The 17,861-nt window shown below is 40.5% G+C and overlaps 1 protein-coding gene and 1 long non-coding RNA gene across 4 annotated transcripts in view; one reads left to right on the top strand and one right to left on the bottom strand.

The window, feature by feature from the left end:
• LOC116671791 (uncharacterized) overlaps window positions 1-1,994 on the bottom strand; it is a 21,783-nt gene extending 19,789 nt beyond the window's left edge. Inside the window, exon 1 of the long non-coding RNA XR_004327365.1 lies at window positions 1,985-1,994. This is a non-coding gene — a long non-coding RNA (uncharacterized LOC116671791). The remainder of the gene's footprint in view (window positions 1-1,984) is intronic.
• The window catches only part of lsamp (limbic system associated membrane protein), a 713,356-nt gene that overhangs the window by 551,561 nt on the left and 143,934 nt on the right, over window positions 1-17,861 (top strand). The window lies entirely within an intron of this gene.

Raw genomic sequence — 17,861 nt, 5'->3', positions numbered from 1 at the left:
TATATATATATATATATATATATATGGCTGTTGCCGCCAATATACTGTATATAAATATCACATGTCCTGATGAAAATGTCATCCCAGTGTGCAGCCCAGTCACACAGCCTATTTATTTATGTTTGAATCATGAATTTTATATAGCAACCAGTGTCCTGAAATGAATGTCACCCATCTTAATGGTGATGTATGACCACAGAGGATTACGGGAAAATGGACCAGGACCAGTATAGCAGTGTGTGTTTTAACATCTTGCATGTATGTCATTTCAACCAGTAAAATATAGAGAACAGCCAAATAAATTATCTGGGGTGCGTCATTTTACACACTGGGGAGAGAGTGGGAACTTAAACGAATAGATGTGTTTTGGCAGCTTTTGAGATGAGTGGAGTTCTACATCAGAACGGGATGGTAGCAGTAGGTGGATGACAGTTTATTACAGACGCTAGGGGGCTGTGTGCATGTGTTCATGCATGTCAAAGCCAATCCTTACCGGGCTCAGAGGCTAGAAAAACAGGACACAGAGGTGTAAGAAACCTCAATCACACTCTCGGTCTCTCATCTTTCTCTTTCCTTCTCTCCTCAACTTCTCACAGCCATATCATTTTCCACTCCCCAACCCTCGATTTAACCATATTCCCTCCATTTGGCCTAATTGGGCCATTCCTCCACCCCTTTCTCTTCTGGTCCACTGAGAACATCACAATCTGTATCAAAGTGCAAGTTCCGGCTCCCAATTTGTTTTGCGCCAACCGCTGCTTTGCATTATACGTTCTCACTTAATGCGTCATTTGTAACAATTTGTTGCTTGTTTATATGGAAATCACTATTCCAATTAGACTAAATGGCAAACAGCCGCGGCTGTCAATACTGTGGTCCCGGCTGAGTCCTGTGCCGGATCAGGCTGAGCTTTATGTCTTCATTTACCATAGTCCCCATGGCTCCTGATGTCTTTTTTCGCCACTGGTGTTAAGCATGGAATGATTGAGCGTGTATCTGTGAGCACTTTCCTATCAAGGACAGTGTGTAGGGTGACATCCAGTTAGCATGTAAGTATAAAAGAGAATATTGGACAAGGGGATAAATGAGCAGTTCTGCAAGACAAAGTTTTCTTGGTTCTTTGTCTACTGCTTTGTTTTTTCTACAATGCGTGATCTTTCACAAATGGATGAGTAGGCTTAAAAAACTAACGCTCTGAGAGATATGGCCTCTGCAATTATACTTCCTTCCCTCAGATTAGTTTGACTGCCGTTCTAATCCTTGTGGGTTATTATGAGCGGAGGAGCCCGGTGGAGAGGTTTTCGGTGATCAATCTTAAACCATCCTCTCTAATTTTCCACGGTCAGTGCTTCCATCCGGCCTGCCCTTGTCGCTTGGCTGCGCCAGCCAATTACGGCCGTAACTATGTCAGCTTATTACAGGACAGGCCTAGCCCTTGCCGCCATATTGACCTCATGCGATAGGCCGGGCCTTCCAACCTCCAGGCTCCAATTAATTACTGCCTTGCCCTTGTTGAGCATGCAAACCTAGAGTGTTGAATAAATAAAACAATCACGTTACCTGTTTGTTATTATTTTCTTTTCACATGGATTAAGTTTAATTAAATTGAACACACGTGTGAACACTTGAGCATTATGTCAGGTAATAAAGGCCAGATTATAGATTATTGGCTGGGATTTAAAATTAGCAGAGTCCTGGACCTTGTTTCCCATCTTTCCTGCTCTAGTGTTTTTTTCACAGACCCAAAACAGACAGCAATACCACAAAATTGAAATTTCTGGTGTGGATAAGAGTGTTTACTGTTGAGATTATTAATGCTTGAAGAGAATTATATGTCCTGCCTTCAGCTCCCCCTCTCTCAACAAAATGTATAAAATGTGGCACAGCTTGGACTTTGCACTTTTATATTTTGCCAAAAAATGGGTTTTGAATTAATATGACATATCTCTAATGAGAGCTAGACAGATTGCCGACCCGCAGGCACAGTGGACTACCGAAGTAGGACACACTTAGGAAGAAGAGCGAGCAAGAGAAAGAGAGACAGAGAGAGATGATGTGAGGAGTTCAGTGACACTCAATGAGGCTATTATTGATTAGACAGTTCTATCATTAGCTGAATTAGACCAAAGGTTGGCTTGTTGGGGCATTTGCTTGACTAGTGCACTGGGTCAGTTCATGGGCTGACCTAATTAACTCATTATAATTGTATCACTCACTACATTTCAATCCACACGTTTTTATCTGATTTAAGTGATATTGAATGAAAAATGTCTTATGGAAACAGTAACATTTTATGAAATTTCATGAATTTTGACTCAAATGTAATATACGTTTGGTCTCATCGGATTTTCTCTTGATTGATATACAGCTTATGCGATAAATGCTGAAGGAAACGTAATTTGCCAAATCAATAATGAATTGCGATTAAGTTTTAGGTCGTTTTATGGTTGTAACCCGCCACAGTACGAAGAAGTTTTAGTTAATTTCCGCCCAGTATTTCCGCTCTGTTTGCACACATGGCGGTGTCAACAAAGAGATGGAAGTGGACCGACGAGGAGACTTTCTGAATTTAATTAATCAGGAACTCGTGAAGGAAATGGCCGACAAAGGTTAGGACAAGCCGTGAGGAGTCCTCCGGTATAAGTGGAAGGCGCTCAAACAGCGAGACATGTTTCAAAAAAGAATTGTCTTGCAGCGGTGCTGGAGGGACAATAAAATTCAAGTTGCATCTGCATCGTCATAGCAATGTCTTGATAGCATCGCTGTTTTCTTATTATAGCTTGATATGTTGCTATCAGCTAGCACATAACCACTCCAACTAATCCAATATTGATCATTTGCTGGTAGACAGTGCGATCCATTTTGTCTAGAAAAACTTTGTTTGCAGATGTTTGCTTGAATGTTGTGCGATTCAGTGCGAAAATGAAAGGAAACATCTTAAAATGTCTAAAATCAATTCATTATACCAATTTGATCGCAAAACAGCATGTGATGTCATTACGCACAGGTTTTTATTTGCTGTTAAGCCGTTGGATGGAAACACACTTTCACCAGCTTTATTCGCTTGAGTTTTTTTTTACCAAACTTCAAAAAATGTGATTGACAAGTGGATAGAAACTTAGCTACAGTCATCAGCACTAGCATTTTGCCAAGTTACCAGTCAACCAATTCTGACAAAATATATCACCAACAAGCTATTGGTTGTAAATTGGTTTTGTATTTTAATATATTGTTTACAAATTTGCCTTACATTCACCCATTTACACACACATTCACAGATGGTGACGGAGTAGCAATGCAATGCACTGGCCTGCCCATCAGGAGCAACTTAGAGTTCAGTGTCTTGCTTAAAGACTGTATTACTGTATTCCTGAGTACTCTCAAGCAGGACCTTGAAGTAAAAAAAAAAAACATTTGGTCAAGTGCAATTTGGCATTTTATTGTGTGAGCCAATTTTTACCAACAACATTGACATATCTCTCTTTACCAATATTCCTTCTCCTTTTCTGTCATACAATTTCCTCTGCCCCTGGCATCGTGGCAACAGGGCAGAATAGAGCTTGTCCTTCAAAAGTGACCATGTTTCACTTGCAGGAGTCTCTTTAACACAACAAGCTTCAGTGCTCGGCCCAGCGGACACTTATTGTACACAATGCTACATTTTGCTTTTGTGTGAATAGTATAAACAGTTTAGTTTATTTTGGTTATACATTATAAGGAACAGAGCATAAAATTTTCCGTGAATATGAAGTTGACAAAAACAGTATTATACATGTTAACAATAATCCATTTTAATATAATTCACATAACCATTAGCTGAAAAAAAGAAAAGGGATTAAGCCCGAGGCTGATGTTTGCTTATCCTTTACAATCCATAAGCTAACCCAGAAATTCAGCAATACAAAAGAAAGAAAAATGAGAACGGAAATTATTTTACATTTTAATCATTTTACATTGTAATCCTTCATTCTGTTGTTATATTGCACAGAAAGAGGTTGCTTTTGGACAACATTGTGACCAAAACAAGTTTGCACTGTTTGCTCTCATTATTTGACCGAGGCATTCCCACAGGCATGAATATAGGCTTGGCCCTATTGTCAGTGAAGTATTGATGGTGAAGGTATCTCAATTCCTCAATGTCCAAGTTTTCTCTCAGTCTCGCTGCTTCTTCCATAAGAGCCTCCCTTCCTTTGATGGCGCCTTCACTTTCGTCCCTCTCCATTAACTGTCCCACTCTCTTTTTTCTCTCAATTTAACCTTTAACTCTATTTGCTCACTCTCTCTCTTTTTTCCGCTTTTCACCCACCTTTTCAGACCAGCTGCCTCAGTTGTGTGTTTGTGGTTTATATGTGAGAGAGAGAGAGAGAGAGAAGCTGAGACAGAAAGGGACGGCATGAAGGATGGCAGAGCCAGACCATTGTGGCGGAGGAGAGGGATGGAGGTGCCCAAGCCAATACAGACATTAGGTTAGGTGGTGCCACACTGTCCCACTGGCTGACCATCTTAGCACCTGGCTGGACTCCACCCAAGTCATTAAAGTTTCTTGTCCCAGCTGTGAAATAAAAGACCATATAACTAAGGGACAATTTAGATCTGTGCTCAATCACATTTATTGCCGCTCCATCATTGGCTCTTTGTTCTCGCCTCAGCTCACAGCTGAGAGGATTATGAAAATGCCAATCAAAGGAAAACAACTAAAACTTTTGAAAAAAACATAAGCGTCAACCATCTGATGCCTCAAATGGCAGCTCCCCACCAAGTTCCATCTATTGTGTTAATCTGAAATTATGGCTTCAATCTCCGCCCTGTGGATCATCTTTTTTATTTAAATTACTCTCCTATGTGGCCTTGGAGGCAGCAGTTAAAAAGACAAGGAAAACAAAAAGGAAACCGTGTCAACCTTGAAGCATAATCACTCTGACTCTACGTACCCACACAAGTAAGTGTTTAAGGGTTTAGTCAGGGCCGTCGGCATAGTGATTTTGCTTTATAATTAGTGGCTAGCTGATTATAGCCTGCTTGACCCAGGCTATGGTTCCTCTCCTCTAGGAGGAAGGAGGAGCAGTGGACGGAAGGGACTAATTGTTGGCTGGAGTGTGGATGCTGCATTGGTGGATGAATGAGGTGATTAATATGCAAGGAATGGAATGTCCTCCCTGCGCAAAGTTAGAAAGAAATAGCAGAGGCTCATTTGATAGGGGTGGGAATGTGTATGTGTGTTTGTGTGTATGTAGAACAGGGGCCAGAGAAAGAGAGCCCAGTGAAGAGGCCTTTGAGATACAAAGAATGCCTCTGTTGTAGCTAGAGAGGAGTATACACTCACTCACAACAACATCAACAACAACAGAAAACTGAAAGACTTTCTTCAGGGTTTAACTGTCTGACACAAATTGGGATGGGAATGTAATGGGCATAATAGTTGGAGGTTGACTTTGGGTCAGAATTTTGATTGGCTTGGCTATTTAGAATATGTTCCAAAATGGGTTCACCTTCCATGGTAATATCAACTCCAAATACACTTGGACGATGTGCCAAACAGATACGCATTCAATCAAGTAACTGATTTGTTTCATTTGCCAGATAATGATCAGACTCCAGAATATTGATGGCACCATCCAATGTCCTCAAATCCTTTTTCATGCAGTTTGAGCTTACAGCTTTATTTTTGTAGAAAAAGAAGTGCACACAAAAATTGAACAAGACACCCAGCGGATACTGTCCATCATCCACCATTGTAGAAACCTCTCTAATTGTAGGTATGATTCTGTCATCTAACTAAACTTTCCATCACTCTTTAATAATAATAATATAATTATGTAACAAACAAAAGCCCCTTCCCCACCTTTACTGTCTTGATTTTCAATCAATAATTGTTTTCATTATATTGGAATAAAATTAAGTGGAATGAATGTGAAGCCAAATGAAAGAAAGTCTGACAAGGTTTTCAAGGTTGCACACGGAAAAGAACAACGTCAACTAATTGAACATCATTGGGAGGTTTGACATCAATCTCCTGATACAGGTTATTCATTTGGATATCTGTGGCTGTAAGTCAAGATTTAATTATGCGAGAACAAACCGTGCGCTGAGTTTAATGGAAGTTTGTGGACAGAAATAAGGAATTAGTCGGTTGTTTTTTTTGCATTCTCTGCCTTTGTCATTTCTCCTGGCTTCTGTCTTGCTTGCACATGAAGACAAAGACAAAAAAATTAGACACAAGACACATAATTTTTTTGCACACACACTTGAAGTCCTCCTTATCATACATACACAGCTGTTCACATGCACACAGCCAAAGTGGGTTTCACTTTGCTACATAGTGAGTTAAATGTTTCTTTTTTCAAGGAGGACAGGAAGTAAGGACAGCAATTTTATCACTGTCCATCTCTTTTCTGCTGAACCACATCAGCCAAGTTGTGTCTTTATCGAACCAATACAGTCAGTCAGCTCTGAAAGAGCTTCTTCATTTCCGTGCTGTACATTTGAATGACTTAGACACGGTATATGACTCCTCTAGCTTGCTGTAGAATCAGTACTGCTTTTTTTTTTATATACAGGCACTACGGAATCAGCAGGAGGGGATGTGCCACTACAGTTATCAGCTATCAGCACATCAAATGAAAATCAAGACAGTTGCAGACATCAGTGTCAGCCCTGCAAATTCTCTAACTCTGCTTATGACAACATGCACAGTGTTAGACAGGGCCTTGCACTGTTTTTGTGCATGTTTGTGCACTTGACTTCACTACTATATAGACACTTACATCAATAAGACGCCCCAGGCTCCTTCATGAATCCATACAAAAAACATTACAAAGCCAAAGATACGGACACTTGACAGAATGGCACATAATCCTCTAGAGCCAAAAGGAGAAAAAGAAAAAGCAACGCAATGTTACAACCTCATATATGAAATTGAAGGATTATTGCATTGCCTGTCAGCCATGCAAACCCCCCCCCCCCCCCCCCCCCCCCCCCCCCCCCCCCCCCCCCCCCCCCCCCCCCCCCCCCCCCCCCCCCCCTCCCCACTGGCATTTTCCATGGCAGGCGTGTAACTATTAATTTACTTTATGCTTATGTGCTCAAACATCTTGCCACATTTTTGCATTGGGGGTGGCCGGCGTCAAAAGCTTTCTCACAGGCAAGCATGCCTTTCTCTAAAACATTTTTTGGACTACTAAACAATGGGTGTGGCCACTCTTCAGTTTGTTAAACAGGCTGCAGTTGTAGGTGAAAATTATAAGCAGACATGAGTCAGAATCATGGAAAAACCTTGTAAATGTCTTAGCACCTAGAATATTATATCCCACTTTCACTTAGTATTATTAACATGCATTCTGTATCTGGATTATCTAAATAACAACATCTGATCACACCTGGGATTCTTGATTCTGCTGGCACACTTGTCAACAAACATGCTACAGCTCAGGGTAAGTGGCGCTACAAACCCTTTTCTTTGCAGGAGAAAGACCTGCACATAGCCCCTTTCAAGGCTTGTTTACAAAGAAGTTATTTGACCTTCATCTTGTTGGATGGATTTTTCCTCAAGAACATAGCCAATCTGTACATATGGCATTTACAACAGGCTGAAAGTCTACCCCAGTTGGAATCAATAACCGTGGGAATAATAATTCTAACTGTAAGGAGTTCTGCATGCATTTACACATTGCAATATCATGCATTTGTCCATATTCAGATTTAAATTGCTTGATAATAACAGGTGTTAATGTGGTCTTGCTGTTTAAAAGCAAGAGATCGAAGTGTGGCGGTAAAGTTCTTACCAAGAAGCTTTGAAACCTGTTAACAGGTGGGAAGCTGTTTGGGGATCATGGCCTCATTGCTGCAATAGAGATTGTTACTCTCTTGCCAGGGCTAGTGGGTTCTGGTTGGGACACTGTGAATCTCAGCACATGTTGTGTAGCAGTGTGTATCAGAAGAAACATGTGATTTCCCCTGATATGCACCAGGTCAACGGCTGAAGTAGCAAAGACAGGCAAAGCAGTGCACAGGGAATTCAACTTTATAAATTGAGGAGAAAATTGGGGAAGAAAAACAAGACAGGAAATTGGGAAAGCTAGAATGCTATAGTGTAGTGTTGATTCAGTCCATGAGAACAAGACATATCAGCTCAAATAAGCCTCTAACACCTAAAGAAATACCTAATTTTAGGCACCTGGATAGCTCAGTTGGTAGAGCAGGCGCCCATACATAGAGGTTTACTTCTCGATGCAGTGGGCCCGGGTTCGGGCAGTGGGCCCCTTTCCTCCCTCCCCTTTCATGTCTTCAGCTGTCCTGTTGCGTAATTCCCTAAAAATGCCCCCAAAAAAATCTTTAAAAAAGGAACAGCTAATGTGCAGATTTTCACATTAAATACTGGCTACAGAGAGGCACTTTGTCAGGATTCATTCTGATTACAGGCACTGCAACAAACTCACCTCCAGCAATCCTCACATACTATACCTTTGGGATTTCATCCCAATGCAGACGTGACATTATTGTAAGTCATTGGTGCTACTGCACATCCTCATCCAGTGCAATTCTGCAGTGGCATTTGAGCAAAAAAACCTTTGATCTATCTTCTATCTGTTGTGAATGCATAGCTCAGCATGGTCTGAGCACCGTGTTATGCAGCAAGTGAACAAACAGAATGCCAAATGGTCACCAACATAGAAAGAAAGTCCTCACTATTTCTTGTATGATTAATTTTCTTCTTTTTTTACAATTGAAATTGAAATGATTAAAAAGAAGATTCCACTCAGTGAACTAAACCCATTAATGATTTGCTGGAAGGCCTGCTGGAAATTAGTCAAATCTAAAATGAATGACTTTGAAATAAAATGTGAACTCAAAATATTTTATGATGGCACCAGCATAGTAGTGCTAATGATCACAATGACCCATGTAAGTCTTTGAATTCCTTACCCTCTAGTTTATACTTGAGAGTCTGTTTCAGAAACTCTCCAACAGTTATCCTTCTAAATCGATACAAATGTTATCAATAGTTAATGACATCGTTAGAGTTAGCACAGTTCCTTCTGTTCTCTGCCTTTTTTATTGACTAACTGCTCTGTATTTCGAGCATGTTATATGGTGAGAAGGCAGTTTTGTCCAGTTTGCTACTTTGCGTGTGGCAAGTTAACTTCAAGGACATTTGTGCTCATACATTCCCAGACACACACTTGATATTGAGCCAGCAGTGAAACAATGACAGCTCCCCATTTCTTTGATGACCAAACTAAGGGCTCATCAACAATCAATGTGTACAAAGTGTGCATGGCATTAATGTTATTCTTAACAACAAATTAAGGGAAAAACACATGTAAACATTGGTATACATGTTAATACAGTCTTCGTTTAAAACTGGCACTGTGCACAGATGGGTGCAGTAACCCCAAGTGGAGAGCATCTTCCTGTCTTGCTGGCGTGTTTCTTTTGTTTGCCTCAACGATGTTTAGAGCTCCAGATCCTCCTTGTTCATCTGTACGCACTAAACTGATGTGAGATAATGGCCCTGTTGGAGTGTCAGAGAACGCAGAGAGTGATGCTTTCTGACACTAATTGTTCCCTCATCTTAAGCGGCAGCGTCTTAGCCAATCTCCAAAGCACTCCATAATGAGGCCTGTGGCAGAGAGAGCAGGAGGAGAGGTGGGAGGCAGAGACAAGGAGCTGACTGATGAAATGCTGATGCTTTTTGTCACGTGTTTCTTCTTTTTTTTTTTTTTATTATTCTTATGCATGAATTATCAGAGAATCTCCTTCTCTCCCATGACCCATCACAGTTATTGAGGTTGTTCTGGCCTGTTTATCTTAAGAACATCTGCAGAAGAGTGTGAAATATGCCATCCACTGGCTGACTTACTCCATACTTCATAAAGTGGATTTTAAGATAACAGCCATGAGATTAAAATCCAAATTGCTTGACCAAGCCAAAATAACTACATAATTGACCAGAGTTGACCTTACGCATGAGTAGAGTCCAAAGCCGCTTAGAATGATTCCAGTTCCAGTTACTATTTATTTTGAGAAAATAGTCTTCCATTAGGCATCTCTATATCACAGTACAAATCAAACGACTAATTACAAATTACACTTATCTCTAATTAAGGCAGTACTGAGGCCAAATAAAATGGCATGTAACAATCGTTATTCTTAATTGCACTTGAATCATATTTAGATGAACCAAACTCCCATCCAGTAAAACTTTTATACATCTCTGCTCAATGTTTCCATTTAGGTGGACATAAAAGGTGGATATAGACTGATGTATGTAAACCAGGTTATTAGAGAATTCATGTTTTCTTCCAACCATATAAACGCTTTGCTCAAATGCTGGGTGCTACAAGCTAATTCCTTCCAGTAACTGGCTTACTGGAGTACATAGAAAGAGTTCTACAGTTATACTGTTATACTGTTATACTGATCTACAGTTATACTGTACAGTTATTCTACAGTTATACTGTAGAACTCAAATACATTTCATCAATATACCAGGTGACAACATAACGATTAAACTACATGTGATCTACTTTAAATGGGACCTTTTATTCTTTTACTTGTTTTCTGTCATACAGGCTATATAATGTTACAATTTTGGATGTTCATGTTAAATGTAGCCAAAGCTTCAAATACAGAGGTATATGTTTGTTTGCAAACAAAAATCTCTGATTTCAGACCGTTTCTACTCCAGGCTCAAGGTGGTGCAACTCATGCCAAATTTCTTTTTATGGTAATTTGTTCCAGGCATGTTAATGCAGTGTTTACATTACATATACTGCCACACAGGAAACCTGTAATCTTATTTGCAGATGTCTTGCCTATTTCAATCACATTCCTGCTGGAACATTATTGGTTAATTTCACAGTAGAGAGTTCTGCTATGACTCGTTACAGTCAGTCCCCTGCTGCAAGGGAAAATGAGACTAATGTGTCTCTTTAAAAACCATGTCAATGTGTGGACAAAGACACCCAATTATACTCTAATAAATTAATTAAAAGGAAGTAAATGGCAGACTATATACAAACTATGGTACAAATAGAAACAGCCGGTGAAAAACCAAAGCTATACCTAAGCATCAGAAAAAGCAGATTGTACTCCAATTACATTACATGTAAGCAGGTATCCACACAATCCAATTCTAACAACTACTTTAATTGGGTTTTAGGAGATAATCAAATCACAGCCTCCATCTTTATACTCAGAGCAGTCCAAAGACAGATCTCAGTCACCTGAGACAGGTGGACATCTTGTAGTAATGCAGCGGTTTTTGAAAGAGTGCTTTACAGCTCTAGGGGTGCCTCTCTCATCACCTCCCTCTAAGAGAAGGAATCAATTAATAAGCAAGGGGAATCAGTTAATAGTTTAGAAGGAAACAACTGAAGTTAGAGTGAGAAAAGGACACTGTGGTGTCCTTTTTTTTCAAGCCACCAATTTTTTAAATTGATTGTTCCGCTTTAGTGATTCCCTAAGGAGCTATTTAGACTGAGTTGGCTGTGGGCTGCACCATGAGCTCCCTCTGTCTCTCTCTTTGTCTTGGTCTCTGTTTGTCTCTCACTCCCCAATTCCCTCTCTCTCTTTCAAATACACACTCACAAACACGCACACACTACACACCAGTGGCTAAAGGTGTTCTTAATGGCCTAGAGTTTGATCCACTGTCAAAGAGCCAGAGATACACTGTTTTTAGAGACTGCAGCAACAACCAGAGAGGTGGATTTATTTTCTCCCAAAATAAACCTGCCTCTCAGTTAGTATGTTTGTGTGTGTGTGTGTGTGTGCATGCACAGATGACAAATTATTGTCATTATCTTCTTCGAAAGTGTGTTTTGCATGATTATAATGGACATTCTTAATATCTGCTCATGCGTTTTTAGTCAGATTATCCATCTCAGATCACTGACCTCCTGTGCACACAATTACACACACACACACACACACACACACACACACACACACACACACACACACACACACACTGGTTAGTATATTAGTTGCTGTCAGCTTACTGCTTCCCTCCTATGTATGTATGTCCATACACTCTTGGGATTAATTATTTGTTTAGCCATGTTAACACACTCGTAAATATCTATTCAGTATGGAGGGTGGGGTACAGAGGTGGTAGGGGGGCAGATGGGGCAGCAGGTGTCAGCATTGTGGCCAAGAGACTCTGAAAAAAAACAAGTAGACTGATGAGGACAGAAAGCAAGATTTACTTTCTTTTAGGTGGTAACATAAAGAACATAATGGAGAGAAGAGAGTCATAGCTGGAGAGAGAAAAAAAATGTGTAAACAGAGGGTACAACGCAGAAAAATATAATCAAAAGAACAAAGATGCAGTGCCTTGTGGATTTGTGGACTGATTCTATCAAGTGTGTTGGACATGGCACACTGGGAAGGGCTGGCTAGACAGGACTGTGCATGTACTCCTATGACTCTCCACTCCTTATTGATTTTGTCAGCCAAGCCATTCCTAGTCGGTTGACACAAAGTTCTGTCCCTGTTTAACAGTATGTCATGTCTAGCACAATCTGCACAAACATTTGCAAACTCTAAATCAATGTGTACCATTCCGAAATGTGGATTTTACACAAGGCATGTGTGTGTGTGTGTGTGTGTGTGTGTGTGTGTGCGTGTGCGTGTGCGTGTCCGCGTGCGCGCGCGTGTCTGCGGACTGTGGCACTGTGTGAACTTTCAATTACAAATAACTCTATTGCCCATAGCTCCCCGGAGGCCATTATCAATCACTGCCGTCAATAAAGGCAGGCCAGTTTGTCAGGAAACACCCACAAGCCTTGGGGTCTGGTGGCAGTGGCAGAGGAGGTTCCTAATCGAGGATGGTCTTTTACCACCAGTCGCACCCCAGACACTGTCTCAGCCTTTAATCCTATTTTGCAAGTACCACTTTCCATTGCTCGGAGGATCAAAATCCACTGAACAGCAAGAGGTGGGAGAAGCAGAAAATAAATACTGCATTTGTATTCTTCAGATCAGAAACCATAGCAGTCTGTGCTTTTATAACTTAAGAAACTGTAATTTGTGTACTGGCATGCAAAGAAAAAAAAATCTGTTTTAAAGTGATGCAAGTTAACTTTCCCACTGCAAGCATATAGGCAGTACAAATCATTTCAAAAACAAACTTTGATTTGTTGACATGGCTTGAAGCCAGCGGAGCTCATGTCTCGTTTTAGGGAAAAAATGTTTTCTTCTTAGGCCTCTTGTATAAACGTGATTTGAGTGTCTGAATGATGAGTCCCACTTGTTACTATTCCAGAGTATAAATAAAATAATGGCTGTTCAGAGGTCTATGCAAAGGGTTTTGCATCCATTTATAACTAGGCACTGGGATGGGTCAGTACATCATTAAATACATTCTGGTCTAAAACTGATTTCTAGAATCTCACCAGCTTAAGAACTGGTAAATATATAATATATATAGAGTATTATATATGGGTTTCTTGCTTGGGTGTGACAAAATGGCTTATTAGATTGGCAGTTTAAGCCACCTCCTTTACATTTCACATAGACTAACACAATTTGTTAGAGATATGCAAGAAGTTTAGATGTACAGAAAAGCCTCTTAGGGTTGTTTCCTAAACCCAACAGGAAATCATCCCATTTTGAATTTACTGTGCAATTTTAGTACATTTTTGCCATTTCCAGGTGTTGTACTAACAAACACCTTCTACAGATTTAACCTGATCATCTTAAATTTTGTTTCTGTGCAATCCAAAGACCTTAACGATTAAAGGCGCTCTAAACAAGGTTGTGTGACGTTACTTCTTAACTTGTTACGTAACTTGTTGGTTATTGGCTGTAACGCTGGAACACTGTTTGTGTATGTGGGGTGGTGCATGTTGGCCAGATTCTTTTTGCTGCTGTGTATGGAGCCTGGGCTGTCTACAGAGACAACATTATTTGACAGTGTGTTCACGGGAAAGGCAGCTGACCGATAGTGAGGAGATGTTATGTTTTTGACAAAAAATGTTGAAGCCTTAAAAACATGCGGCATCACTTGTTGACTTGTTGAGCACCTTTACAAGTTATTAAAAGATTGAGTTTTTGTCAAACAGCGACTGAGATCAGTCCAGGCCTGAGGACATCTACATGCCAATACAACTCATAGTCACAGTGCTGTGTGCTGGAAACAGGAGGTCAGCCTTATATGAGACATAATTCAATTTACATTAAATTAACATACGTGGTTGTGTGTGGTGAACACCTGATATTAAGCAACATAATGCGCGTCTCGTGCTTCCCCTATACTTTAGCCACACCCCCTTCAATACACCATTTACAATATCCTCGTTCGAGATGAGTGAATTGATCACCGGCGATCGCTGCCTGTTGCATGCCGGTTAGATTTGTGTCTGACCTGATCACGACATGCTCTGACGTCCTGCACACGTGGGCAACGATAACCTCACGAGATCAAGGCAGCCTCAGGTTTGAGACATAGGCAACGCAACTGCTTGCAAGACCCAGGCGGACCCAGGGCATGCTGGGAAACACCTGCCTGAGATGATTTATCAGCTGACTGGTTCAGAATCGACTCAAAATGATGTTTTATATAAACTTTTTATTTTTTTTGAAACGGTGGGGGTTTTAATTCCTATTTGTCGGATTTAAAGGCTTATTCTGTACAGAACGCTTGTTGTGAGCCTGATAGTGACTTTAAGAAATCATAGACTCACTATGAGTGTCTGCATGGTTTTAGCATAATTTCATTTTTGTATCGTAGGATTCTCTCCTTGATCTGCTACCTGCCTGCCTGTTGACTATACTGTGAAAAGCCTGGTGTCAGGAGACAACACGTGGGTTGTAAACTTTAAACAAACACTAGAGACAGGGCCTTTGGAGTGGGGGGAAAGGGGGCTGAGTACCCAGGGCGCTCATGTGAGGAGGGCCTAAAAGATGCTAGAATGAATAGCTGTTGATGCGGGGAAGGGCCCATAGAAAATGCCTTTCTACATGGCCCAAAATGTTGTGCTACGCCCCTGACTAGAGGCACAGGATAGGCACCAAAACACAACAAAACACCCCAGCCAATCACAGACAAGACAGTTGAGGGAGGGTGTGGGGGTAAGTGACAGTCAGTCAGTTAATTGTGAAAGTTAAAGAAACATAAGGGTAGGGGCGAGCTTGCTCTGTTTTGTTTGAAATTTACTTGGAACGTCGACAGAAGTGACGATGTTGGAACTCATAGTGTACCTTTAATCTGTTCAGATCACGGATCGTATACAGTCTGTTGTTTATTCAACAACAGATCCCATGTAGAGAATTTTGACAGCTACTGTCTTAATAAAAACAATTGAAGACTGTGTACAAGCTGATATATGTGTCTGATAACATTTTATGAAATTGGAATCAGACCTAACAGGATGTGAGTGTTTCTTTGACTTCCTGCTCAGCATGAAGGCTGCAGAAATCCGCTGGAAAGTTGCTGACTTTTTGTCACCACCCCGGTCTGCCGCCTGCTCTTGTTCAATTTACAGGTGAGCTGCAGTTCATCTCGAACAAGCCTTTTGCCACGCAGGAAATAAAGTCTAACTCATGTGTCCGACTTTACTATATGGAAAGTGAAAGGGGCAACTCTTGACATATCAACAGAGAATTACATATCACCACCGCTGTTCACCTCAGCTTTGTTATAGTGTCTCTTTATTTATTCTCTCTATTTAGGGACATGAAGCCTTTGTGTGTTGGTTCAGTCTCACCTCATCATGGTTAGGGTGGTTTCCAGTAGCAGCAGGCAGTGGTTTTCAGCTTTTTTTAATCTGTACACTACCTTCCCTGCAGCAAAATGCAGACACATACAATTAGTACGTAGCGTAACGGGTCTACATGAAAAAGTTAGAGCGAAATATTTCTCTTAGGAGTTGACAAATACTACACCATGGCTAATCACGTTTCCAAATGCATTGTGATGTTGCTCCATGTCTGCTGGATGTGTAAATACACACATTTCTAACATGTCAATGTTGTGTTTGCAGCTTGTTGCACTGCCCCCAAGTGGCCAAACAAATCAATTTATTCAAATCAATTACTGTTGCTAAAGATGTCTTGACATTGCAAGTCAAGGGACGTTTTATACATTTGTGCATGTGACAAAAAATAGAAAACGTTTACGACTATTGCTGGTTGCAATGATCATTTTATACAGATCCAGATTAAACATTACTAATAATTTGGTTTGATTAAAACTAGAGTAGATTGCACTTTGAAGAAGTTCGTAGTCTCAGAGTTCGGTCTAGCTTCTTTGTTTGTCAATGTGTCTCATTCGATTTTGACCAATGTTTACAGTTCTCAGTTTCGAAAGCACCCTGATTGGCTCAAGGTCCATCATAGTCAAAACTAAAGGTGACGCATATCTAATTGATTAGTGCCTAATGGCGGTGTCCATCATTCATAACGTGTTTACTATTACAGAAACTTGTTTTTCTTTATGAATCAAAATGTAGTTCAACTGAAAAGCAATGGCACTAGAGTCTGCATTTGCTACTAGAATTCACCTTGTATAATATATCAAATATCAAAGAAATCAAAATGCTTTCATTTCAAATTTCATTTCATTTTAATATCAAATAATCTGATAGGAAACATTTGTTCTTGACTTTGAAACAACAAAATAATATAAAATCTAGCTTTAACTGCAGAAAAGCAGTTATATAGACCCTGATTAAATATTGTTGTGTGTGTGCTGGTTCCAGGTATGAGACTATCAGGCAGTAGACATTAGACACTCACATACACAGACACAGCCCCTGATCGTTGCTGAATCAAAGAGTACTTACAAACCTGCCTAACAGCAACCTTTGTACTACACTGAAATAATTGTAGCCATTACCAGAAGTACTGTCATGCTTTAGCAAACAGACAGTTTAACCTTTAGACAGCACGGGTTGTTACTGAAAACAGTGTGCTCTGTGTTGCCTTCTTCTGTACTAATAAAAGTAACGCTGAGGAGAGCTGAGGAGAGCAGCTGTTTGAAGATGCCTCTTCATTACACAGGAGACAGCAAATCCCCTTATTAACACCAGGCCAAGGATGCAGGTCAAGCATCAGGATGTCCTGGATGACCCAAGTATGCCAGTATGGGCTTGTAGCTGACAACGGCATTAACAGAAACGTCATGTACTACATGTTAGTTAGTATATTACACAAGATGCAGATGTTCACCACAATATGTTTTTATATAAAGTGTTGATTTCTAATCAATTTAACAAGAGAGCCTACAGCAATGCACACAGCGTTTTTAGCTAAATGCTCATGTAAACATGCTCGCAATATCAATTGTAAGCAGTTTTAGTGTTGTAACCAATGTTTAACATATTTTTAGAGTGTTAGCATGATAACATTAAAGGTGCCCGTCTATACATATTTCAGTACTTTGTGGTAATGTCTGAATTTCCACCTTGGGCTCAGTAACATTTTTGTGGGAAAAAAATGCCTTGGTTACCTTGTTCGAAGTCATTCTAGCATGGTATAGAAAGCCTGCAGGAAGACTGCAGGAAGACTCGATAATATTCAACGAGCTAAGCTGTTTGACTCTGATTGGCTAACAGCTAGCGAATTAGTGTCTGGCTAATAACATGCTTTTACCAGCGCAACTGAGCGAGCTCATGAATAGTTATTAGGGATGAGCCGAGTACCCGTCTGAAACAAGTATCCGGTACGGATAAAGCACTTTTGCCGAGTACAAGTATTATACGAGTAATAGGGGGCAATATCTGTACTCGGATTGAATAAAAATCTCCACCAACTGTGTCTCCGTTCTGTGATAGGCTGGTCACAGTGCTAGTCACAGCACCTCTCCCTTACACTATTCTGTGATAGGCTAGTCCCAGCGCCCCTCCCTACACACACAG

The sequence above is a fragment of the Etheostoma spectabile genome, chromosome 3 (assembly GCF_008692095.1).
Source record: "Etheostoma spectabile isolate EspeVRDwgs_2016 chromosome 3, UIUC_Espe_1.0, whole genome shotgun sequence".
NCBI lineage: Eukaryota > Metazoa > Chordata > Actinopteri > Perciformes > Percidae > Etheostoma > Etheostoma spectabile.
Note: the sequence above shows the minus strand (reverse complement) of the source record. Positions and strands in the feature narration are given on the sequence as shown.